Source organism: Symphalangus syndactylus, chromosome 5 (assembly GCF_028878055.3).
Source record: "Symphalangus syndactylus isolate Jambi chromosome 5, NHGRI_mSymSyn1-v2.1_pri, whole genome shotgun sequence".
Classification (NCBI taxonomy): Eukaryota; Metazoa; Chordata; class Mammalia; order Primates; family Hylobatidae; genus Symphalangus; species Symphalangus syndactylus.
Genome location: NC_072427.2, coordinates 8484514 through 8510271, shown reverse-complemented (window position 1 = coordinate 8510271; position 25758 = coordinate 8484514). Strand labels below are relative to the sequence as shown.

The 25758-nt window shown below is 41.9% G+C and overlaps 2 long non-coding RNA genes across 2 annotated transcripts in view; one reads left to right on the top strand and one right to left on the bottom strand.

Moving 5' to 3' along the window:
* The first annotated feature begins 4810 nt into the window (after nt 1-4810).
* LOC129482024 (uncharacterized) lies at nt 4811-24401 on the top strand. Its single transcript, XR_008657575.2, has 3 exons — nt 4811-5081; nt 8846-8971; nt 22507-24401. It is a non-coding gene; the product is annotated as an uncharacterized lncRNA (long non-coding RNA).
* Nucleotides 17145-25758, bottom strand: part of LOC129482022 (uncharacterized) — a 56705-nt gene continuing 48091 nt past the window's right edge. Inside the window, exon 3 of the long non-coding RNA XR_008657573.1 lies at nt 17145-17306. This is a non-coding gene — a long non-coding RNA (uncharacterized lncRNA). The remainder of the gene's footprint in view (nt 17307-25758) is intronic.

The window sequence follows — 25758 nt, the reverse complement described above, 5'->3', positions numbered from 1 at the left end:
GCACATTCGCAAAAAAATCTTTGCTCCTCTTTATTTGCAAAGGGGAAAAGAATTAAAGCTGATTTTAAAAAAATGAACACCGTGTAAATAAAGTGAGTGCTATGGGCTTTAGAGGTTACACGATTCCTGCAGGCCCATTGATTGACATTGTTCACAAACAATTTTCCCAAACCATTTCTTGGAATTATCTGCAGAGGCAGACTCTAAACAAAACATGAAAACAAATGTGATGACTCTCTCAGTGGAACCCGTTTTGACGATTGCAGAATAACTCGTTTGATCCCTCATTCTTCACCCGATTTGGCTCTACACAATGACCGGTGCTGTCTAAAAGCTAACGTTTAAGAATTTGTTGGCATATAAGTTATTCTGCTGCAGGGCTTTCCGGGAATTCCCAAGGTGTTTGGAGCACTAGCAGCAGGGCTGGGTTAATGGGAAATTTCCCATCCCAGCTGCCAGGAAGGAGACCAGGTCCACATACCTGAAACAGGCTGGGAGGCTTGGTGATCACGTCAGTCTCAAAACACACACGATTTGCCTGCAACTTAAAAACCACTTTCTACCATTCCCCAAATAATTCCCCACCAACTTCCACCTAACATATTCGGTCTATAAAGCATAATAGAATTTAATGGGCAACTGCTCTGTCTTTGTTGAGCTAAACGAGACAGCACAATTACACTCAGTCCCCAGGGCCACACCGGGAAAGGTAGAGACACAGACTTATTGCTCTTAATGAAACCCAAGGGAGGTGTCTGCGAAACTCCCTTGGGAAAGAATGACTTTGACAGGAAGTGGCTTCTTGGTATTTTATGGCAGAGAATGCCTCTCTAATTTAAAGCTTCTTTTCTTTTGATAAAAACAAAGCCTTTAACAAAATTGTAGGAGGAATATTTCATGGGCTGTTGTGGACTGAGTTGTGCCCACCTCCCCATACTTTTATGTGGAAGTCCTAAGCCCCAGTGCCTCAGATTGTGACTGTGTTTGGAGGTAAGGTCTTTAAAGTTAAAATGAGGTCTTTTATATTTATTTATTCATTTTCTTTTTTTAGGACAGTCTCGCTCTGTCACCCAGGCTGCAATGCAGTGGTGTGATCTTGGCTCACTGCAACCTCTGCCTTCTGGGTTCAAGAAATTCTCGTGCCTCAGCCTCCCGAGTAGCTGGGATTACAGGTGCCCGCCACCTCGTCTGGCTAATTTTTGTACTTTTAGTAGAGAAAGGGTCTCACCATATTGGCCAGGCTGGTCTCAAACTCCTGACTTCAAGTGATCTGCCTGCCTCGGCCTCCCAAAGTGCTGGGATTACACAAAATGAGGTCTTTAGTGTGGGCGCTAATCCCACATAATCGGTGTTCTTATAAGGAGAGGGGATTTGGACACAGACATGAACCAAGGAAAGACATGTAGACGACCACCACTTGCAAGCCAAGGAGACAGGCCTCAGGAGAACCCGCCCTGCTGACACCTTGATCTCAGCCTTCCAGCCTCCAGAGCTGTGAGTAAATAACCTTCTGTTGTTTCAGCCACCCATTCTGTGGTGCTTTGTGATGGACGCCCTAGCAAACTAATACACCAGTTCGTCTAAATGGCATGTTTGGGTGATAAAAAATTCAGAAGTTCTTTTTTCCTCAATGGAGGCTAAAATAGAAGACAGCCAGCCGGGCTGGGCGTGTTGGCTCATGCCTGTAATCCCAGCACTTTGGGAGGCCAAGGTGGGCGGATCAAGATGTCAGGAGATCAAGACCATCCTGGCCAACATGGTGAAACTCCGTCTCTACTAAAATACAAAAAATTAGCCGGGCATGGTAGCAGGTGCCTGTAGTCCCAGCTACTCAGAAGGCTGAGGCAGGGGAATCCCTTGAACCTGGGTGGTGGAGGTTGCAGTGAGCCGAGATCACACCACTGCACTCCAGCCTGGTGACAGACTAAGACTCCGTCTCAAAAAAAAAAAAAAAAAAAAAAAGGGCAGCCATAAGCATTTTCCAGGTTGACTCCAATTTGCCCCCTTGTTTTGAAGGGAACATTTGGTTTTGATGTGACCACAGTCAACAGACAAACCCGGCACAGAGGGAGGCCGGGAGCTCCCATGTGCTGGCATGGCTGGACCCAACTCCACAGATTCATGTATGCCTGCAGCTGTGGATTTTAAAATCCGCATGGGATCCCATCCTTCTCCTGAATGTAGGAGGAAGAACACAACACCTTCCTTTGGCTGTTTCTGGAATACCTAGTAGGAGAACGAGGAAACTCTTAGAATCAGTGATACAAACCAGTCATAGATTGGTTTATTCCAGCCAATTCCCCTATTACAGAGCATGGGAATATTACCTGGACTCTGTTTCTGGAACTCAATAAAGTGATAAAATCCATTATCTTTATTCAAATACAAAAGAAACCTTGAGATTTTATGACTCCATAACGACTTTTACGACTCCTGGCATTTGTGTCACTTTAGAAATCAATCCCATGTTCCAGCCTCCCTGACCTGTGGCAGACTCTACCACACTTCTACAACCAAGTGGCCAGTAAGGATGAAAGCGATTCTTTTATCTGAGGAGCTGGTCATGGGAGCATGTATCAACCACAGACATGCCCTCAAGGAGGAGCGGGGTTGCCAAAGAATTACAAATGTGTGTGTGGCGTGTGTGATACGCGGGTGTGGTGTGGTATATGTGTGAGAGGGTATGTGAGTGGTATAGGGTGTGTGTGTTGTGTGTGTGGTATAGTGTGCGTGGCTCATATGAATAGTATGTGTGTAGAGTGTGGGTGTGTGATTATGTGGGGGGCTGAGTGGGTGTGTGGCATGTGTGAATGTGCTGTGTGTGAGAGTGATGTATGTGGTGTGTTCGTGTATGATGTAGGGTGTGTGTAGCATACAGTAGGTGTGTGAGTGGTGTAGCTGATGTATGTGTGTGGTGGAGGATGGGTGTGGTGTAGTGTGTGTGGTGTGGGCATGTGGTGTGTGTGTGTGTGGTGTATATGGAGTGTGTGGTATGTGTGTGTGATGTATGTGTGCTGAGTGTGTGGTGTGTATATTGTGCACACATTTACATGTGTGCACAATATGTGACTCATTTATATGTGAGTCAGGAGGACACAGGCATGGTTTTCTTCCCTATATACACCACACATACGTGTGGTGTATATAGGAGGGAAGCATATGTGCTGTGTGTGCTGTGTATACTGTGGGTGGTGTATGTGATGTATGTGTATGTGGTGTGTGTGGAATATATTGGGTGTGTGATGTGTATGGTATATATTGGGTGTGTGGCATGTGGTGTATGTGATGTCTGTGTATGTGGTATGTGTAGTATGTGGTGTGTGTGGTGTATATGGGTATTGTGTGTAGCATGTGTGGTGTATGTGATGTATGTGTATGTGGCACATATGGTTTCTATTGGGTGTATGTGTGGCATGTTATGTATGTTATGTGTGTGTACGTAGTATGTGTGATATGTGGTGTGTATGGTGTACAACGGGTGTGACGTGTTGTGTATGTAATGTGTGTATGTAACATGTGTATATATGGTGTGTGTATGTGGTGTGTATGTGGTGTGTGTGGTGTATATTGGGAGTGTGTGTGTCATGTGTGGTGCATGTGATGTGTGTGCTGTGTGTGGTATGTGGTATGTGTGGTATGTGGTGTATATGATATGTGTGGTGTATATTGGGTGTGGCATGTGTGGTATATATAATGTGTATGTGATGTGACATACATTGGGTGTGTGTGTGATGTGTGGTGTATGTAACATGTGTGGGGTATGCAATGTGTGGTATATGTGTAGTGTATGTAACGTGCATGTGTGTATGTGGTGTGTGTGGTACATATTGGGGTATGTGTGGCATGCAGTACATGTTACATGTCTGATGTATGAGGTGTGTGTGGTATGTGTGGTGTATATTGGGTATGTGTGTGGCATGTGTGGTGTATGCAACATGTGTGGTGTATGCAATGTGTGTGTGATGTATGTGGTATGTATAGTGTGTGTGTGGTGTGTGGTATATGTAACATGTGTGGGATGTGTGATGCATGTGTATGTGGAGTGTGTGATATGTGGTGTGTGTGGTATATATTTGGTGTGTGTGGTGTGTGGTATATGTAATGTGTGGTGTATATGATGTGTGTGTATGTGGTATGTGTGGTATACACTGGATGTGTGTGTGGTGTGTGGTGTGTGTAACGTGTAGTGTATGCAATGTGTGTGTATGTGGTGGGTTTGGTGTACATTGGGTGTATGTGTGGTGTATGTAACATGTGTGGTGTATGTGATGTCTGTGTACGTGGTGTGTGTGGTATATATAGGATGTGTGTATAGCATGAGTGGTGTATGTTACATGTGTGGTACATGTGATGTGTGTGTATGTGGTGGCCATGGTGTACACTGGGTATGTGTGTGGTGTGTGGTGTATGTAACATGTGTGGTGGTGTATGTGATGCATGTGTATGTGGTGTGTGTGGTATGTGGTGTGTGTGATATTGGGTGTGTGGTATATATTGGGTGTGTGTGGTGTATGTAACATGTGTGGTGGTGTATGTGATGCATGTGTATGTGGTGTGTGTGGTATGTGGTATATATTGGGTGTGTGTGGTGTGTGGCGTATGTAACGTGTGGTGTATGCGATGTGTGTGTATGTGATGGACGTGTGGTGTATGTGAGTGGCTGCTCACACTCAGAAGCTATCTGCTGTCCCCTTCCTAAGGAGGGCGGCAGTACACCAGTTGCCCAGGGTAACTTTCTGGGTGCCCCCCAATCCTGCACTTTCCCTCAGCTGGGAAGCATAAGGCAGGAAGGGGAGGGGAGGTGGGAAGAACCTGGGAGACAAAGGGCCTCTGTTGCCCTTCCTCACTCAGGCACAGTCTGGGGAAGACTTCGGCCACAGCCCACACTAGAAGGCTGTTTACCAAGCCTGCTGGAGCCTCTGAAGGGCAGCAGCCAGCTCACACCCCATGCCCTGGATGGCCAGAAGGCACGGGAGACCGCAGAGCATACAAACAGGGCAAGAGGAAACCATCTACCAATGACCAGGGGCCAGAGGAAGCAAAGTTCCAACATCTCGCTCACGCTCTCCCAAGGCCCAGAGGTGAGTCTCCCTTTGCTGTGCTCAGCACTGGATCTGGGTTCCAGGGGAAGTTGCGGATCATCTCAAGCCTCAACTCCATACCCTGATGACTTCACCTCATGATAAGGTCAAGGGCTGTGCAAACTACAGGGACAGACTTGTTGACACGGATCCGATCAGAATGTATTACCACGGGAATCAAAACCAGATCAGTTCAACAAACACTCTGTGAGTCTCTACTAAGCATCAGGCACTGGGTCAGGTGCTAGGTACTCAGGAACAAATAAGACAAGGTCGCTGCCCAAGAAAATTTCACAAGAAGATGGGTGCATAATCTCGAGATTAGTGTTAATGTGGAATAATGCCCAGGGTGCCTGGGGATTAACCCAGGAGTTTAAGAAAAGCTTCCTGGAGAGTATCATGTCTGAATTCATACCTGAAAGATGAGTAAGACCCGGCCTGATGATGACAGATAAAGAGGAGAATCCCAGGAGGAGGCAGGATTGTAAATTAAGGCGTGGAAACCTAGAGCCCTAGAGCATGTGGGGAACTGCCAGCAGCTTGGTCTTACAGGAGCGCAGTATGCGAGGTCTGTGGAGTCAATAGAGGGATCAGAGCATGGGGAGGAGTGTTCAGAGTCGCAATTTAGGGTATTGGTGAGACTGAATTGTGGCAGGTAAGAAGACCAACTGGAAGGCATAGGAGCTTTCTGGGTGACAAAGGTAGCAAACCTGCTCAGGTTCACCTGGATACAATGGAGCATTAGACTGCAAGAATTGATGTCTCGGTTTGGATGTTCCCGGAACAAGGGATCAAGTGCACGATTATCCCCACTGCCTTGGGGAAGAAACTCCGTGAGATGCATGATGCATGACATCCTCTAAGCTGTAATTGTACAGACTCCAGACGCCTCAATTACTCACCCACAAAGACTGGTTCAACTACTGTGTGGGAGAGAACTGCCTGATCACAGGGCCTGTTGCAAATTAGCCAACAGAGGCATCCTTCCCATTTAGAACAGGCAGAGAGGAAGGCTCACTTTAAGCCAAGGGGAAAGGCTGACATAGAGAGGGGATTAATAGTATCTCATAAACATAACAATATCTCCATGATGTGAGAAGGAGTCAAAGAACTCCTCAGTAAGGCAATTCCCCATTGCCTAAAGCATCCCTCTAGAAAGCCTCAAATATTAATAGAGTATTTCTCATCTCTTTCTCTGTGAGTCCACCCTCCTCTCCATTTGAGATGCCTGAGTATTGGCCCTGGTGCTTGAAGAGTGATACGTACCACTAGTTGATGCAGGGACATTACTCTGAGCCCTTCTTTTCACCTGCTTTTTCTTTATGTTTCTGGAATGACTCTGGAATCCCCTGTAGCTTCTCTCTTAATCCCCCAGGAAATACTGACCTTATCTCTCAGTCTCTATTTTTACTACTTAGTCAAAAAGAGGCCAGCTTTTCTTCTTTCTTTTTCCAAATTTATTCCAGTGGAAAATGAACATGTAACAAGGGATAAGTGTTTATAGTCATGCCAACCAAGTCAATAGGACAGAAGAAAAACGCCAGTGTTTGGTCATGTTGCTAAAGAAATGATGACACCAATAGAAAGAGGTGTCGAAAACACCCGTCTTTCATCCAGGTAAAACAACAACCCTAATCATCAATTGTCTACCTGAACAAAACAGTTACTGATTCATTAGTATAGTTCAGTCAGTTGGTGCGATACATACACGGCCTAACCCTCTCTGCCTGGCCTTTGTCTTGTGATTCCTTAGTGACATTCAACAGAAGATCAGTTGGCTTTGACTATGCGAGACTCTGAGCACCTTCAGAGAGGGGGACAGTCCCAGACACTAAGGCCATGACAGAGTCAATGGGTGTGGGGGAAGCCAAATTAGTCACTGATAGTTTGGCTGTGTCCCCACCCAAATCTCGAATTGTAGCTCCCATAATTCCACTGTGTTGTGGGAGTGATCAGGTGGGAGGTAATTGAATCACGGGGGCAGGTCTTTCCTGTGCTGTTCTGCTGAGAGTAAGTCTCACTGGATCTGATGGTTTTATAAAGGGGAGTTCCCCTGTACGTGCACTTCTTCCTGCCTGCTGCCATGTAAGATATGCCTTTGCTTCTCCTTTGCCTTCTGCCATGATTGTGAGGCCTCTCCAGCAATGGGAAACTGAGTCCATTAAACCTCTTGCCTTTATAAATTACCCAGTCACTGGTATGTCTTCATTAGCAGCATGAGAGCAGACTAATACTGGCATCAAGAATGCCAACACTTAGAATCCTTCAGGGAGCCTCATGTCATCGTGGCAAAGTTTCCATTTTCTGCTTGCCAGCCCCATCCCTACTCAAGCTTCACTGTCCGTCATTTGAGTGACAATAATAGAGGCTTGTAAGGAAGTGCCAGGCATTTTCTAGTCACGGAATCTTGAATTCAGGGCCTTGCAGTTTTAAAAATCAGTGTAGAGTTTGAAAAGCCAATCACATTACTTTTCTGGGGGACAACCAATATCTTCTTGCGGCTGTGTGGAGCGTGAAAGAAGCTGAGCATATGTGGCACCATGAGATACCACAACCACGAGAATAATCGCACCCGTTTTCTGGGCTCCTGCACTTGTCAAACACCACCCATAGGTTTATATTTCTTAGCTTGTTTGACCCTCATCACAGCCCGGCAACAATTATACTATTATATTCTGCACTTTATAGACTAGGAAACCGAGTTACAGAAAAGTTGAGAAACATGCTAAGCCTACACCTTAGTCAGTGCTGGAGCAGTGATTCAAAACCCTACAGTCATGCTCTCAACCAGCCCTGGTTTATCTGCTGCCTCTGCCATTCTCCAGGTGTCACCTTGAGAAACGTTCTTCACCGTTTCAAGCCTCTATTTCCTCATTGACATCACCGGATAATTAAATTTCCCTCATTGATCAATTGTTAGGATTGGAGGGGATTATGCATGGTTGGCACAGGGAGCACCCCCATATTGACCCCCCAATACGTTGCCTGTTTCTATCACTGTCTCCAGCTGGCCTTTCCAGAGCACCCAGGCACATCATGGTTAAGGTGAATCACAGTGATGAATCGTCCCGACTCCACGCAGCTGGGTCACAGCACCTGCTGTCGGTGGGGTTTGGTCCTGTGACTTCCAAACCTGGCATGAGCATGAAACCACTGGGCTTTTCCTCTCTACTGGCCCAGCTTACGGGTCACACTAGCCTCTAGTGACGTCTTAGTGTCAATGAGGGATGCTGCCTGTCCTTTTAGGGGGCTTCTTTAAAAAACCTGAAAAAATTTGGGGGTTATGTTCCAAAGGCTATAATTTTAAGTTAGATGGTCTCAAAACTCAGTTTCTGAATTTAATAAATTCTTTCCTTCAGTTCCAGCTGCTCTGAAATGACTCCCATGTCTCCTGATACAATTTCTGGCTCACTAGATAGCCTAAATATTGTAAGTACATCTATACCTCTAATACTCCCCAGATTTACTGAGAATCCATCCAGTCATTTGTGTATGACGATAAAATATTTATTTATATGAATAAGTTATTTATATAAATATGTAAGATAAGTACCTTACAATTTTTCTCAGTGGGCTTAGTAGAGATGAACAGAGAGAGTTGGTGACAAGAGCTTTGTATAAATTCTGCAGTGAAGTTTATAAAGACGCAACATTGGTTCTTCCAAAAACAATTATTTAAAAAGAACGTGTTTTTCCCATAGGCATCTTTTCCTTCCCATTTTATGTCGCTGTAATTATTTATACTCCACTCCCTTTAAAAACAGCACTCCTCTCCTTGGTGGATACCAAAGCACTTTGAGAAGAAGCAGGAACGCATGTATTTCTAAACAATGAACTTTGGAGAAATTAACAGGCAAAGGATCAAGTACTACTAATATAAAAATGAAAAGGTAAATTAAACCCAAAGAGAAATGGCTGCTTGGCTGGTCTGCCTAAAAGGGAGTCAATCTCACTTTAAATCAGATCACTCATTTTTTCTTCAATATTTCAAAATGTAAAAATTTAAGATACAAATTCAAAGAAGTAAAACAATCTACATTTTCAACATCCCACTTAAATCTTAGCCTATTGTAAACTTACTTCTAACTCTTTACAATTTTTTTTTTAAAATTATGCTTTCTTACTTAAACAAATACACATAGCTAAAAGAATTCAGATAATTATGGAAAAATATGTACACAGATAAAAGTGAACAAAAATATTCCTTCTCTTAGAATTGGCCACCATGAACTTTAGGAGGTCACTAAGCATGTCAGCAAAGAACAAGAGCCAGGCAGGAGCCAGCCTGACTGCCTCTGGGTCTTTCCTGGTCCAGTCACATGTGTCCAGGCAGGACACAATGGTGTCTCAGTTTCCTCATCTGTCAATGAAGATGATGATGACAGTACTTACACCACAGGGGCTACTGTCATGAGCTAACCCACATAAAACACCTAGCATATACATGACACAAATGTTAAATATTATTACTATTATTATGACTACAGTTATCTTTCTATGCGTATACAGAGCTAAAAGGATAGAGAGCTAGTCAGGAAAATTGTTATACATATTAGACCATTCTATAGATTGTATTTTTATAAAAATTATTGTATTTAATTTTAGCTGAATTTGAATTGAAGCTGAAAATGAATGGACTAAAGAGACACTTCATTTTGAAATAAATATCTCTTTACCACATAAGTGTTATTTCCTAAAAGATCTTTCTAAAGTAAAAAATGAAGATTAAGGAAAACAAAGTAACAGTCGGATCCATTTTAAACAAATCTTTATGCTTCAGTTTTAGACGTGGGCTCTTAGCAATGCTGCCAAGATCCAATTGTTTGTTATTTTAGAACATTTTTAAATGATTTTTCAGGCACATCATGTCTGCAAGATGATCTGTACCCATAATTCTTATAATTATTAATAACAAGTTTTATACTTAAACAGATTCAATCCTCACTACAAAGCCATTTAATACATTTTCTCCTGCTCAGTTTACTTTTTTAAAAAACCCTTTGGTTAGATGAGACTTACACAGAGCTATCTGTTGTTTGTTTTGGTTTTTATTTTTATTTATTTTTAAAATTTATTTTTTTTATTGAGACAGAGTCTCTGTCTGTGTCCAGGCTGGAGTGGAGTAGTGCCATCTTGGCTCACTGCAACCTCTGCCTCCCGGGTTCAAGCAATGCTCCTACCTCAGCCTCTTGAGTAGCTGGGACTATAGGCATGCACCACCATGCCCGGCTAATATTTGTATTTTTTGTAGAGACAGGGTTTCACCGTATTGCCTAGGCTGGTCTCGAACTGGGCTCAAGCAATCCACCCACCTTAGCCTCCCAAAGTGCTGGGATTACAGGCATGAGCCACTGTGCCCTGCCTTGTTTGTTTTTTTAATTTCCAAAATGGTTCAAAGATGTTCACTTGAGTTATTTCATGTTTGATAATATTTCCTTATTACCTTTAGATTTTGAAGGCACCTTGGCTATGAATAGCCAAGTGACTCTTTTAGTGAGTCTTTTTGCCTTAAGACTTCATGTTTTCTTGGTACAGGCAATCAGTGTAGAAAAGTCTGAGACCTGCTGAATTTTTTTCTTTGTAGTAGCAATTTTACTTTTCTGCCTGGATTCATGGGAAAAAAGAGTATTTATAAAACACAATAGCTTAAGTAGTAAGTGCCTAAGTATTAAGAATTCTGGAATAGTTTTTTTAAAATATGGTAGGGTTATTTGTTCTTTCAGAAAATTTTAAATATCAAACATATTTTTCCATTTGTAGGGTTTTTTGTTTCAGAGACACCACTTTACCTTATGTTGAATGGCATACAAACATATTAGTTTCTCTCCTATTTTAATATTTTTGCCTTTATTACTTACAATACTTAGTGATTATATTAGGTCTTTTCTTCACATCACTAATTTGACTTTTTAGACTTTTCCCTGTTCTTGGTGTTTCTAATTTCTTTTTTATTATTTTTCATTTTCTTATTAAAGCATTATTTACATGCCATAAATTCACCCTTTTAATGCAGAGTTCTTCACGTTGATAAACAGTCATGTAACCACGACCACAATCAACATGGAGAACAACCATTCATCTTCAAAATATTTGCTCACACCCTTTAGTGGGCCCTGGCAACCACCAATCTGTTTTCTGTCTGTATCGTTTTGCCTTTTCCAAAATATTATATAGATGCGATCATGTATTATGCAGACTTTGGCTTCTTTCATTTAGTGTAATACATTTGATATCCATTCATGTTGTTGCTGGCACCAGTAGCTTGTTCTTTTTATTGCTCTATACTATTACATTTTATGGATGTACCACAGTATGTTTATCCGTTCCCCTCTTGAGGGACATTTGAGTTATTTCCAGTTTGGGTTGATCGCAAATAAAGCTTCTATAAACATTTGGCTTTAAGTTTTTGTGTGAACACAGTTTTCATTTCACTTTGTAAATCTTTTGCCTATTTTACAACTGGATTTCTTGTTTTCTTATTCAATTTCGAGTGTTCTTTACATATTCTGAATATAAGTTCTTTACCGCAGAAATAATTTGCAAGTATTTTCTCTCAGTCTTTAGTTATCTTTTTACATTTTTAACCAAATTTATGTTTGAGTTCAGTAACAACTGGGTTTTTGCTTATGTCCTACGATCTGAAAGTTCTCTTCTATTTAACTGCCTTTGATCATTTTATCTTGAGCTAACCCGAATTTTCATTCCTACTAAATTGCTCTGTAACATAAAGTGATTGCTAATAATTTCCTTTCATCTCGTATTTTCTTTTAGCTTGGCTTCCTCTTATTTTTCACACCATGTTCCTCTGGCCCCCACCCCACATACATGGTACTTTTGCACCTGAAAGAGGTTGACTTGGTCATCATATAGCATTTTCCATCTGGCTTATGTTTGCCCAACTCTGATTAGGCACATGTTTGCTCTGATAAAGTCTGGGTTACTGTTTTCTCACTGATCCATAATTTTCAGATGAGTGAATACATCATAGTCCACTCATTTTCTCTATCCCAAGAACATGTAAGAGGTTCAGGGAATGCTAAATGAATGCTTTTTAATTTTCCTTTCTTCCTTGTTTTAAAAAGAATGCCTGCATTCAGCTGTCCCTCCAAGCATTTGTTAAATATTCTTTACCAGGACTCATTTCATCTGGTTGGTGTGGGAGTATAGGGGGTGGTCCCACTCCCATTGGGAATACCCCCAATTCCCTGTGTAGCTGCCATGTCCTCTTTAGATAAAGAAAGTGACTGCTCTGTTGATCACATGTCTAGTTTCACACCTGTCTCTCCAACAGCCATCTCCACTTATCGCTCAGATAAAGAAAATGTAAAGAGCTCCTTTTCTTTGGAGATGGGGGTACACAGTGAGAATTTTAAGGGCTCTGACAACTTAGCGTGGCTTCTGAGGGTGGAAAGGGGTTATTAGGAACCATCCCCACTGAGGTCTCTCTGTCCTCTCCAAGACCTTCTGGTTTTTCCCTTGGCCATCAGGCTTTGGACTTTGTGGCTCCAGGCTAAGCTTTTCTTCATTTGGTTACTGTTGGTCCAAAACTTCACAATAATTTTTTATTACTTTTTTGTGCCTTTTATTAGACTTAGGAAAGGAAAATTGCAATTCACTCCTTACTTCTGACATTAATAAATTCAAGCCAATGCTTAAAATATTAAAATGCTTCTGCACCTACTGGAAATAGTCACTGTGCTAACCCCACTCATGCAACCCCCCGAATCCTTCTCCATAGCCCTGGCTGCTCTGGCTTTTGGCCCCTAGAAATTCCCTACCTCACCTCCTGTTGATCCAGTTCCCAAAAGGTTGATGCCTGGACCATCAGAGGACTTCTAGGGCCCTGTACCAGTACTGCTGGCCCCTGACGAGTGTGCCTGCATTGGTTGGTACCCAAGTGAGACTACCTGCTAAACGTTTTCGGTGTCACCCCTACCTGTGATTACCTCTCTCATGACACTATTTTACCCAATTCTGTCATCTCACAGTCTGGAATATGAGTTCCTTGAGGGTAACACTTCAAGTAAAAACATTTATTTAACCTCTTTTACATGCCATGTTCATTTTCCATTTAACCTTTCCCAAGATACAGCAAAGTTGGTATCCTTACCCCATTTTACAGATGAAGAGCCTGAGGGCCAGTGAGTTGTGGCAGCCTGTGCAAAGTTATTTTGCTACTAAGGGCCTAAAACAAGATTTAGATTCAGCCATGTTCCATCAATTGCCTAGGAAAGATATTTCCAGTGGAATGTTTTTATAAATAGTACTGTGGAATAGGAGCAGCCTCCATATGATAAACGGGGTGACATTAATTTCTTATAACATGCATGCACCTAAGGCTTTTTTTGAGGACATAAAAAAAAATCTTTGTATCTGTTAGAACATAGCAGACTGCTTACTTTGGGAGGCCAAGGTGGGCAGATCACGAGGTCAGGAGATCAAGACCATCCTGGCTAACATGGTGAAACCCCATCTCTACTAAAAATACAAAAAATTAGCCGGGCGTGGTGGTGGGCGCCTGTAGTCCCAGCTACTCGGGAGGCTGAGGCAGGAGAATGGCGTGAACCCGGGAGGTGGAGCTTGCAGTGAGCCGAGATGGCGCCACTGCAGCCCAGCCTGGGCTAAAGAGCGAGACTCCATCTCAAAAAAATAAATAAATAAATAAATGATTGTAAAATTAAGGCAAGGATGAATGAATGGATGGATTAACTGATTGATTAGTTGATTAATTACTGTTTCACAAGGCACATTATTGGGAATACGCAAAGGCAGTGTAGTTGAATGAGAGGCAGTATGTACAGCATTTCAGAGCGCAGACTATGGACTTTCCCATAGTATGAATAAAATAGAATTTATTTGATAATTCTCCATTAATAGACACTTAAGTTGTTTCCATTTTATATTATTCAATTAATAATGATGAATATCTTGTGTACATTTTGGGAAGCATGTGTGGATGTTCACATAGATTAGATTTCTAGAAATAGAATCATTTGCTGAAAGGCATATGCAAGTTGAACACACTTTGATACTCTCAATTTCCTTCCAAAGTGGCTCCTAGCATTTTATACTGCTGCAAACAATTTGTAAAAGAGCCATTTACCCACACCTTTACCAATGATGAGTACATTTTATCTGTACAATTTTTGTTAAAAATATCAGTGCTTCTTATACCAGTCAGAATGACAAGTAATAAAAAGTTAAAAAATAACAGATGCTGGCAAGGTTACAGAGAAAAGGGAACACTTGTACACTGTTGGTGGGAGTATAATAAATTAGTTCAACCATTGTGGAAAGCAATATGGCAATTCCTCAAAGAGCTAAAAGCAGAACTGCTATTCAACACAGCAATCCCACTACTAGGTACCCAGAGGAATATAAATCACTTTACCATAAAAACACATGCACGCAAATGTTCATTGCAGCACTATTCACAATAGCAAAGACAAGGAATCAACCTAAATGCCCATCAACAACAGACAGAATTAAGAAAATGCGGTACATATACACCATAGAATACCATGTAGCCATAAAAAAACAAGATCATGTCTTTGCTTGAACATGGATGGAGCTGGAGGCCATTATCCTTAGCAAACTAACGTAGGAACAGAAAGTCAAATACTGCATATTATCACCTATAAGTGAGAGCTAAATTATGAGAACTCATGAACACAAAGAAGGGAACAACAGACCCTGGGACCTACTTGAGGGTGGAGGGTGGGAAGAGAGAGAGGAGCAGAAAAAAAATAACTGTTGGGTGGGTACTAGGCTTAATACCAGGGAGATGAAATAATATGTACAACAAACTCCCATGACATGAGTCTACCTATATAACAAAATAAACTTTTATTTTATTACCTATATAACAAAATAAAACTTGAAATATACCTATGTATAATAAATATATGTATATTATGTTATATAATATATACTATCTATATATAATATACATATATTATATTCTACATAGCTAGTATATTTCTACATAGCTAAATATATATAATATACATATTATGTATATTATATATGAATATTATATATATACATATATTCATGCCCTACAGCATTCATTTCTATTTTCTGGTTTACCAGTGAGGCTAAGCAAAATTACCACTATTAATAGTTGTCCTTTTTTCCTGTGAATTGACTATTTATACTTTTTGTTCATTTTTAATTCAGTTGTTTATCATTTTATTAATTTATATTATGGATGTTAATCAGTTGCAACCAATTCATTGGCCGAATGATGCCCCTGATTATTCCTGTTATTTTACTTTGTTAAAAAAAAGTAAACATAGCCGGGCGCGGTGGCTCATGCTTGTAATCCCAGCACTTTGGGAGGCTGAGGCAGGCGGATCACGAGGTCAGGAGATCGAGACCACGGTGAAACCCCGTCTCTACTAAAAATACAAAAAAATTAGCCGGGCGTGGTGGCGGGCGCCTGTGGTCCCAGCTAGTCGGAGAGGCTGAGGCAGGAGAATGGCATGAACCTGGGAGGCGGAGCTTGCAGTGAGCCGAGATTGCGCCACTGCACTCCAGCCTGGGCGACAGAGCGAGACTCTGTCTCAAAAAAAAAAAAAAAAAAAAGTAAACATTTTTAATCTAATGATTGTTTTAGGGTGCAGAAGTTTTTGGTATTTTTTTTGTAGCCAGTTGATCAGTTTTTTCCCTTGTGGCTTCTGGGAAAAATAGTGATTATAAAAGTATTCTTCTAAATTTTCTCCTAATAGTTTTATAGTTTTGGCTTTCACACTTAGATCTTAAATCCATCAACATCCTTCTTTGTGAGTGTGTATGTAATGAGAGCAAGAGGAAAAAGAGGAAACAGAAATAGATGTGTACTAATGTCTAACTTTATTTTCTAACTTGTTTCAACACTGCATACAGGTATTTTTGCTTAGAAAAATCAAGAATCCACTGAAAACTAACTAGAACCTTTTTTTTTTTTTTTTTTTTGAGATGGAGTCTTGCTGTCACCCAGGCTGGAGTGCAGTAGCCCAGTCTCAGTTCACTGCAACCTCTGCCTCCCAGGTTCAAGAAATTCTCCTGCCTCATCCTCCCGAGTAGCAAAGATTACAGTCATGTGCTATCATGCTGGCTAATTTTTCTATTTTTAGCAGAGACAGGGTTTCACTATGTTTGGCCAGGCTGGTGAACTTCTGAGCTCAGGTGATCCGCCTGCCTCAGCCTCCCAATGTGTTGGGATTACAGGCATGAGCCACCATGCCTGGCCCTAACTAGAACTATCTAATAAGAGGGTTTTTTAATGTATCTAAATATAAAAGGCTTTCATTAAGCAGTCATAAGCAATCTGTAATTAATGAGAGTGTTATCTCTGTCCAGTATCTAATTATTTTGTTTTGTTTTGTTTTGTTTTGTTTTTTTGACGCAGAATTTCTCTCTTTTTGCCTAGGCTGGAGCTAATTGTTATCTTTGTAAATCTTGACTTACTGCCTTGACCAGGGCTCAGTACAATGTTAAACAACAGCACTGGTAGTATACGTTTGATTTATTCCCCATGGATGAGAAGGCTTCTGTTATCTCATCAGTACATATGATATTTGTTGTAGCTCACTGATTAATAACCTTCACCCAGTTAAGAAAGTTCTATTAGATTCCTCTAAGGACTCCAAATTCAGACAGCCCTATTCCTGACTATAAATCATACATCTGGCCGGGTGTGGTGGCTCATGCCTGTAATCCCAGCACTTTGGGAGGCCGAGGCGGGCGGATCACAAGGTCAGGAGATCGAGACCATCCTGGCTAACACGGTGAAACCCTGTCTCTACTAAAAATACAAAAAAAGTAGCCAGGCGTGGTGGCGGGCACCTGTAGTCCCAGCTACTCGGGAGGCTGAGGCAGGAGAATGGCGTGAACCCGGGAGGCGGAGCTTGCAGCGAGCTGAGATCGCGCCATGCACTCCAGCCTGGGCGACAGAGGGAGACTACATCTCAAAAAAAAAAAAAAAAAAAAAAAAATCATACATCTACACTGGCCTCTCTGAAAATGGAATAATAGAATGGTTTTCTCATAAGTCTTCAATTAATTGCCTATTGAAGACCTACTCTTTCCCAGGGCCTCCTGAATTCTGGGATAGGAATTAATCAGAAGTTCTGTGGGAGGGCTTTTCTCCCACCTGTAGGGCTCATATGTCCGCGGCTTTGCTGTTTTATGTTCCATCTTCCCTTCTGTCTTCTAGCTTCAGAGATTCCTCACTGTTCTCATCTGCAGGGAACATACCTCACAGCTTTTAGCATGGCATGACTGTTTATTTTTACTTCTACATTGCTTCTGTGACAAATGGTGGAATTTGATTTAACAGTTTTATGTATTTTAAAAACGTAACAAAGTATTCTAGATCTCTCTCTTCTCACAATGTATCTCAGAAATCTAACTACATAAGAGCTGCCTTGTTCTTTTTAATGACTGCATAGTATTCCCTTGTACAGCTGTCTCATAATTTGTAATAAAACCAGTCTCCTACTGAGAGATCACCTTTAGGTTTCCTCCAATATTTTGCTATTGCAATCAATCCTGCCACAAAGATTCCTGGGTAAACATTATTTCGCACATGTAGAAGTTTATTTGTGAGAAAATATCTATAATGAAGATTCTAGGAAAAAGGTATATGCATTTTTAATTCTGAAAGATATTGCCAGACTGTCTTCCACGTAAGTCATACCACTTTAGAGTGCCTATCTGGGACATTTTTTATTTTCCTCTTTAGGTTGTCTTCGTCTTATTGATTTGTAAAAGCTTATGTATTTTTGAAATTAGCTTTTTATTGATCTTATGAATTACAGACATTTCCCCTGTATTTTCTAATGTTTTGATTATTTTTAGCTATGTGGAATTTTTCTACTTGTATGAAGTTGAATTTATCAGCATTTTCATTTGGGGTCCCTGCTTTTGTGTCATGCTCCAGAAGGTCTTCCATACCCCAAGATTGCTTTTAAAATCTCTTCTGTGGTTTACTTGAAAACCTTTATAATTTTACCCTTTAGCATTTAAATTTAATACATCTGGAATTCACTGCAATATAAAGTTCAAAGCATGAAGCCAACATTTTCTCATCACCTGAGGGACAGCCCCAATACATTTATTCTGAAGGCTTATAAGCCGCTCGTACCAGCCCCTCCCTTGGCCAGGTGCTCTCCATTTACAGGGGTTCTTGAACAACCCCAACTCCTCTTTCTTAACACATGCAGTGCCTGCTAATTAGTCCAACATGTGAATGGTCTAAGGTATCACTCCTACGTCACCAGTGTGTCTTTCTCTCCGGAATGAATCCTATCAGCATAAAAAATGTGGTCATATTGCCCACTAAAAACCAAACACATTTAAATGAACTCTGCCACCACCCACCCCCTCCCCACCCCAGGTTTCCTCTGAGTGTCCATGCACCTTTGTAAGATAACTCCTTGAAAGAGCTGCCTGCTGTCTGCACTGGACTGTCTGTGATTCCTCTCCTCTGACTACACTCTGTCTCCTGGACCCAGAATCAAAACAGGGCTTGGCAAGGCCACCAATGACCTCCCTAAGCTAATGGTCTCCAGTGGCTGGGTCTCGGTGGTCTCCACGCTACTTGATCTATTGGAAGATTGGCAGCAGAAATCTCTCCTGTGGAAATGCTTCTTGACCTGATTGTAGGTCATGGCTCTCCCTTAGCCCCATTTCTCTTGCCTGCTGTTCCTTCTCAGTCCCCTCTCCCAGTTTCTCCTCATCTGCCTGTTAATTATCTATGCTCCAGGGCTGAGTCCTCAGACCCTCTCCCTCTTCTATCCCTTCTCTCTCCCTTGGTGAGCTCATTTGGCCTCCTGGTTTTAAACAGCATTTAAATGCCAAGGACCCTCAGGGTGATGTCTCCATCCCAGACCTCAGCACTCAGCACCAGACTCCTGTATAATTGTCTATTTGGCATCTCCACTGTGTGTCTAATTGAACATCTCAAATTAACACTTTCAAAAACGAATCTCTATCTCCAGCTCCCAAACCTGCTCCTTCCTTTCTTCCTCCACCTAAATAAATGCCAACTTCATCCTGGCAGCTGTTCAGGAAAAACCCTTGGAGCCGTCCTCGGCATTTGTCTGTCTCACATCTCGTATTCAATCAATCACCAATCCTATTGTGTCTACCCCTGAGAATGGATTCAGAAACTGACCACTGCTCACCATGCCTGTCCTAGGCCCCAGGCCCCAGCCTCCAAATTGGTCTCCTGCTTCTGCCCTTCCCCATGGCCAGCATGTGGTCCTTTGCAGGCAGGTGCCAACCTGTCACGGCTCTGGGAATGGCTCCCTCCAGTGGGTCCCATGCAATTCATGTGGCCTCTAAGGCTCTTGAGGACCTATCTCAGAGGTCTCTATTCTCACCTCCCACCGTCCTCCCCCTGCCCCCTCTGCAGCCACCACATGGGACTTCTCCATACTCCTTGGATATATCAAACACCTCCCTGCAGCAGTGCCTTTGCACCTGCCGTTTCCTTATCCTGGAATGCTCTCCTCAGGTGGCCACATGACTCACTTCCCTTACATAAAATCCCTGATCTCTGCTCAGCATCAGATTCAAGTGGCCTTCCCTCATCTCTCTAAAGAAGCAGCCTCCGCCCCAACACAGGCTATCCCCTCCCTGGCTCACTTCTCTCCACAGCACCTAGTCCCTTCTGTATCATGTGCCGGTCTGATTTCTCTAACTCCACACCCTAGATATGAGCTTCTTGAGTGTTGAACTTCCATAGCTGAATTCCTAGTATCTCAAGCTTGCCTGGGTCAGGGGAGGCATTCATAAGCATGCACTGAATAAGGGAAGGAATTCTGTCCAAGGAGCGTCTGGTATATATCCTGCCTTCTAAGGCACAGTGAGTAGACGTACAGTCAAAGGGACTCAACTTTCACAGTTCAGTTAAAGGAACTCTGTGCTAGAGCAAATAAAACTCCATTATATTCCCATATTTGGTATAACCAGGTGGAAGCCTTGGATAAGTCCATTTATCGAGTGTCTAAAATTCCTTGCCGGAAGATAAACTTCATCCTACAATCATACCCAGTTCACTGGAATTTGGGTAGAAAGTGTGGGAAAATACATATTATAAAAGCAGACTTTTCAACTCTCCCCTGACCCTAATCCTCCTTTTAGTCTCACTACCTTGTGAATGGTGCCTGGATGGGTATGGTGACCCAGACACCCTTCTCCACACCTCTCCAACATCCAAGAAGTCACCAATAGAAGCTCCTTCATTTCTCTCGATTCTATTTCCTTCCCACCTCTCCGGGTCCCTCTGTCTTAGAGCAGCCTCATTTGTGCAGATTGCTGAGAGAGCTCCCTAATTGGCCTCCTAACCTCCAGTGGTGCTTCCTTTCTGTTGATGCTTCACCCTGGAGTGCAAATATGTCCCAGTCCCTCCCTTGCTTGGAATCCATCAAATGTTATTCCCTTCACGTCAACTTCAATCTCCATGAATGATCACACAAGCCTCTCCATGTGGCTGAAGCTTCACTGTGCTCATGTCCTGGACTCGTTACCTACGTTTCTCAAAACCCATGGTGCAATTCCAGACCTCAATGCCTCAGCCTGTGCCACTTTCTTTTCCCAAAGCAGCCCGGCTTGTCCCACCTCCTTCTAATGTCTGCCTTTGCTGTCCCCTAGCTCCTGTATTTCCTTCTCTCAAAGCCCTTTCCAGAAGGCTATAATGCTAGCTGAAGTGTCTACCTCCCCAAGCTAGGCTCCGAAAGGAAATAGCTCTTTCTACTCCCAGCCCTGCAACCAACCATTATGGGCACTCGATAGGTGTAAAATGGGCCGGTGAAGGTGTGGAAGCACTTGAAATGTTTATAAAACACCAAACAGGTATCACTAAGATATTGTTACTGCAGTGTGGAACTGTGCAGAGGAAAGGTGCCTGGGAAAGATTGGTCCATGTGCCTTTAGTGCCATGCCTCACGTGCTTCCAGCCAAAGTCACATTATCCATTTTGCACTTATCACCTCATTCATTTCACGACTGCCCCTTTGCCAAAATATCCCCAGGACGCTGTCTGCAAATCACAAAAGTGGTTATTCAGCTTATTTTGGGAAGCCAAACAGAAGCCCATTTCAATTTCACTGTTCAAATAAACATTCTACCTACTGGACTTTGATTCCAGCTGGAAACGGACCAGGTAGCTATGTATTCTCTCATGTTTGCAAGAGAGGAAGTTGCTGGCCTTGCCATTTACTCCTTTACGTCAGCCAAGGACCAGGACAAATGTACATTACACACTGAGCATATATCTGGAAAAAGCAAATATCAGAAGAAAATGCTGTGACCTTAAGAGCAATCCAAAGCACAGAGCCCTGAAAAGCTCCCTGCAATTTGGGTTTTTTCCAACAGAGCAACACGTTAAGTTGGACCATTAACCCAAATGAAAGGTTTCAGATTTATTTCATTGGCAGATGGAAATTAAGTTGCAGAAACATATCCAGCACAGCCTAGAGTATATTTAATTTCATTTATTTTTAATTACACAAGTAATACATGAATATATTGTCACTATAAAAATTCAAACAACACAGATAAAGTTAACATCGCTCTTGACCAGTCACTACTCCACTCATTCCCCCTGCCTGAGAGTTACTGCTGCTATCAATTTGAAGTATGATGAGACACACACAGTACACACGCACATTCACACACCAAGATATGAAAAATAACTATTTAATCTTAGCTTTAGCTGAGGCCCCAAGATAACAAATACTATATTCTAAAGTAAAATACAAGATCATTGTGGAGGACACCAATGGAAGTGGCCAAAAATTGTTACGTGACTCTTAATTCCTGAACTATGTCAAGCACCTGAAAGGACTTTCAGAAGGACATTAAGTGGAGAGAGATTTTGATGAAAGCTGTCAGCCATCCACCTCCATGGAGGCAGTGAGAGATGATGCATTTTTGTTCTGCTCAAACCAAGAAAAGCTTCAATGGGACAATTCTGAGAGCTTGATACGTGCCCCTGACAGGTTATACTTGGCCATCTTTTTCTGCATAAGTTTTTCATTTTTGTTTCTCAATAATCCCTTTCTTATTCTCAAGGTTAGGAATATACTCTATTTTTCTGATATTTTTATTGTTTAGGCATTTGATTTGCCTAGCTTTTTGTTTTCATGGTGTGATAAAGTGACCTAAATTTACTTTTTGCCAAAGGGATAACAAATTTTCTCAACACCGTTTATTAAGTAAGTAACCCTTCATTATACTCTGGCTTGGAGGCCCCTTTTATCGGATACTAAAATTCCAAATGTTCACTGGTCACTTTCTGAATTGTGTTCCGCAGCATTGATCTACTTGTTTATTCCTTTAAGAGTGCATTTGTTACAATTCAATTGTGCTTCCTTTTCTAGAGGTTGAGAACAGCACAAAAATAATGTTATACTTATCATTGTGTGTTTTCCAGATGATACCAGGCAAAGTAAAACCTGGGTTGTGGTGACAGCAGCACCCATGTCTGACGTCTGATGCAGACCCTTCCATGAAGGCAGGTCACAGACTTGCTCTCACCCTCAGTGCCTCTGCATATAATTCTCAGTTTCTCCAGAAAGCATTTTCCCTGTGCTTCAGAGGGACTATTTGTCTAACAAAGACATTTGCCATTTTCCACTCCTTCTTTAGCCTCCCTAGGAGATGCCCGGCGGTACGTCTACGAAGCTAACATGGTGCACCCACACCTCCATCCCTGTCCCTGTCCTGCCACGTGGCTGCCTCTTTTGAGGACTCCACCTCGGTCATTGAATATACTCTGGAGGGCATAGTGTTCTAGCCTTTCCATTGTTTCTTACTTCTTTCTGCAGCACTGTCTTCCTTAGAATCAGGCATAAAATCATGGGACTCCAATGGAAGACTCAGGAGACCCTGGCCCACGGCCCCGCGGACTGCCCCTCATGGACTCAGATGCCCCTTCATCCATATGAATTGAGGATTGTAAGATATCCACAGCTTCAGTTCTCATAGCTGGGACCTCTGCTTTATGCCATAAAGTTTACCGAGAAACAAGCATTTGTTCACTCTTCTGAGCAGTGGGCACAGTGCTGCATTTTTATGAGGCTTTTGTGAGGGCTAAAGAGACCCTATATGCTCAGTTCATTGTAAGGGCTTAGCAGGTGCCATTGAACTTTCCTTCTCACTGAATCAGGCTGACACCCAGGGGAAGCACTGCCTCTCCTCTGAAGCTTCCTCTACTGCAGTCTCTGTGTTCATCGCAAGGATCTCTCTCTACTGACTTATATTTGTTTCTGGTCTTATATTTTTCTCTGTGGATAGACTTCTATTTTCAGAAGATAGGTATTTAAGTCACAATATTCTGGACTCTGGCTTAGTTAGACCAACCGTCTCTTGATGGTCTGTGGAAACTGAATCAGGAACACCCCAGAGAGCTGGCTCTGGATGTAATTCACAGCTTCATTTAATTATTATCATCAAAGTTAATGAAGGCCATGAACTGTTTCATAACATACCAATGGGCAGTATGATTGGAGGGAAAGCTGGACACCTCACCATAAAACTGGCACAGCAGAAAAGGCTCGACTAAACAAAACCTTGTTATGAAGAAAAAGACAATGAAACCATGTTCAGTTTAGTGAACCTTTCACACTTGGTAACATGAGTGTTAAGTCAAAAGAACAATGGAGCTATGAGCTTTTTTTTTTATCAAATTTTTATTTCAGGTCAAATAAGCAATTTTTTTTTGTTATGAAGTGTAAAGAGAGCTTTTGGTTAGCTATTTAGTTATAACTTTATCTCACCCGCTTCTAAAAAAGCTTTGAGGCTACTTGAAGTAAAGTACTGTAGACGAGAGAGCATAACATTAAAAGACAGAAAGAAAACTTAGAAAGAATATGGAAGAGAAATAATTGCACTAGAAACCTGGCTAATACCATGAACAGGCTCCACATAGGGACTCCTGTATATAGATTCCTGTGTGTGTGGATAACACATTCAATAAATGTATTATCTGAACTGCTTTTAAAGTTTTACTCTTGGATTCCTGAAATACTATCTCTATGAATTTGCCTATTCTGGATGCTTCATATAAATGGAATCATTCATTATGCAACCCTTTGTGTCTGGCTTCTTTCATTTAGCATGATGCTTTCCAGGTTCATCCATATCATAACAAGTATCAGTATTTTACTCCACTTTAAAGTTCTGTAATAGTTACTATCTATTTATCTATTTGGTATACATATATGTATATATTAATTTTGCTTATCCGTTTATTCATTTATGAACATTTGGATTGTTTCTACCTTTTGGAATTGTAAATCACACTGGTATGAATGTGGACATACACATACCTGCTTGGGACACTGCTTTCAATCTTTTTGGGTACATACATCAGGGTGGAATTACTGGATCATATGGTAACTCTATGTTTAACATTTTAGAAAGTGTTTTCCCCACTTTGGGTGGAAAAAGCACAAACACAAACTGTGGAAAACACAAACTACTTTTCCTCTGCTCCCATACCACAACAATTACACAGAAGACTTCCGTGTCCAAATGCATGTGTGGTTTTCTCCTACATACCAAGAAAGCAATCAGTTCTGCAGCAGACACTAGCTGGGTATCCTCTAATTCAATTCAATACTGACACTATCTACATAGAGTTAGCATAGCTCCCACAAGTTAAGGGCTCTGTCCTACAAAACTGCTTCCACCCCACTTCTGATGCCAATCACAAGCACAGGTTGTTTTGTCCACGCTTCTGAACTGCTGGCTATAAATCAGGAGTCACATGATCCCCTACTTAAATTCGAGTAATTTGCTAGAGTGGCTCACAGAACTAAGGGAAATACTCATGTTCACCAGTTTACTATTAATATAAATGATATTACAAAGGATACAGATGAAGAGATATATAGGTTAAGGTATTAGGGAAGGGGCGCAAAGCTTCCATGCCTTCCCTGAGCATGCCACCCTTCAAGAGCCTCTACATGTTCAGCTATCTAGAAGCTCCCCAAAGCCGGTCATTTTGAGATTTTATGATTGAGGTAAACCATTGGACACTGGTGATCAACTTAGCCTTCAACCCCTTTCCCCTCCCCAGAGGTTGGGAGATGGGGATGAAAATCCAACACTGTAATCATTTATTGGTCTTTCTGGGGGCCAGCCCCCATGATACGGTTTGGCTGTGTCCCCACCCACCCCCCAAATCTCATCTTGAATCATAGCTCCCAAAATCCCCACATCATGGGAGGGACCTAGTGGGAGGTCATTGAATCATGGGGACAGGTTTTTCCTGTGCTGCTCTCATGATAGTGAATAAGTCTCATGAGATTTGATGGTTTTATAAAGGACAGTTCCCCTGCACATACTCTCTTGCCTGCTGCCATGTAAAATGTGCCTTTGCTCCTCCTTCACTTTCTACCATGATTGGCAGGCCTCCCCAGCCATGTGCAACTGTGAGTCCATTAAACCTCTTTTTCTGTATAAGTTACCCAGTCTTAAGTATGTCTTAATTAGCAGCATGAGAATGGACTAATACACCCCATTTGAAGCTACCTAGGGGCTGTCTGCCACCAGTCATCTCATTAGCACACAAATAGACATTATCTTGGAGATTTTAATGATTTTAGAAGTTGTATGTCAGAAAACAGGTCAAAGACCAAGTATATATTTTACAGCATCACACCTACAATAAATACCTAAC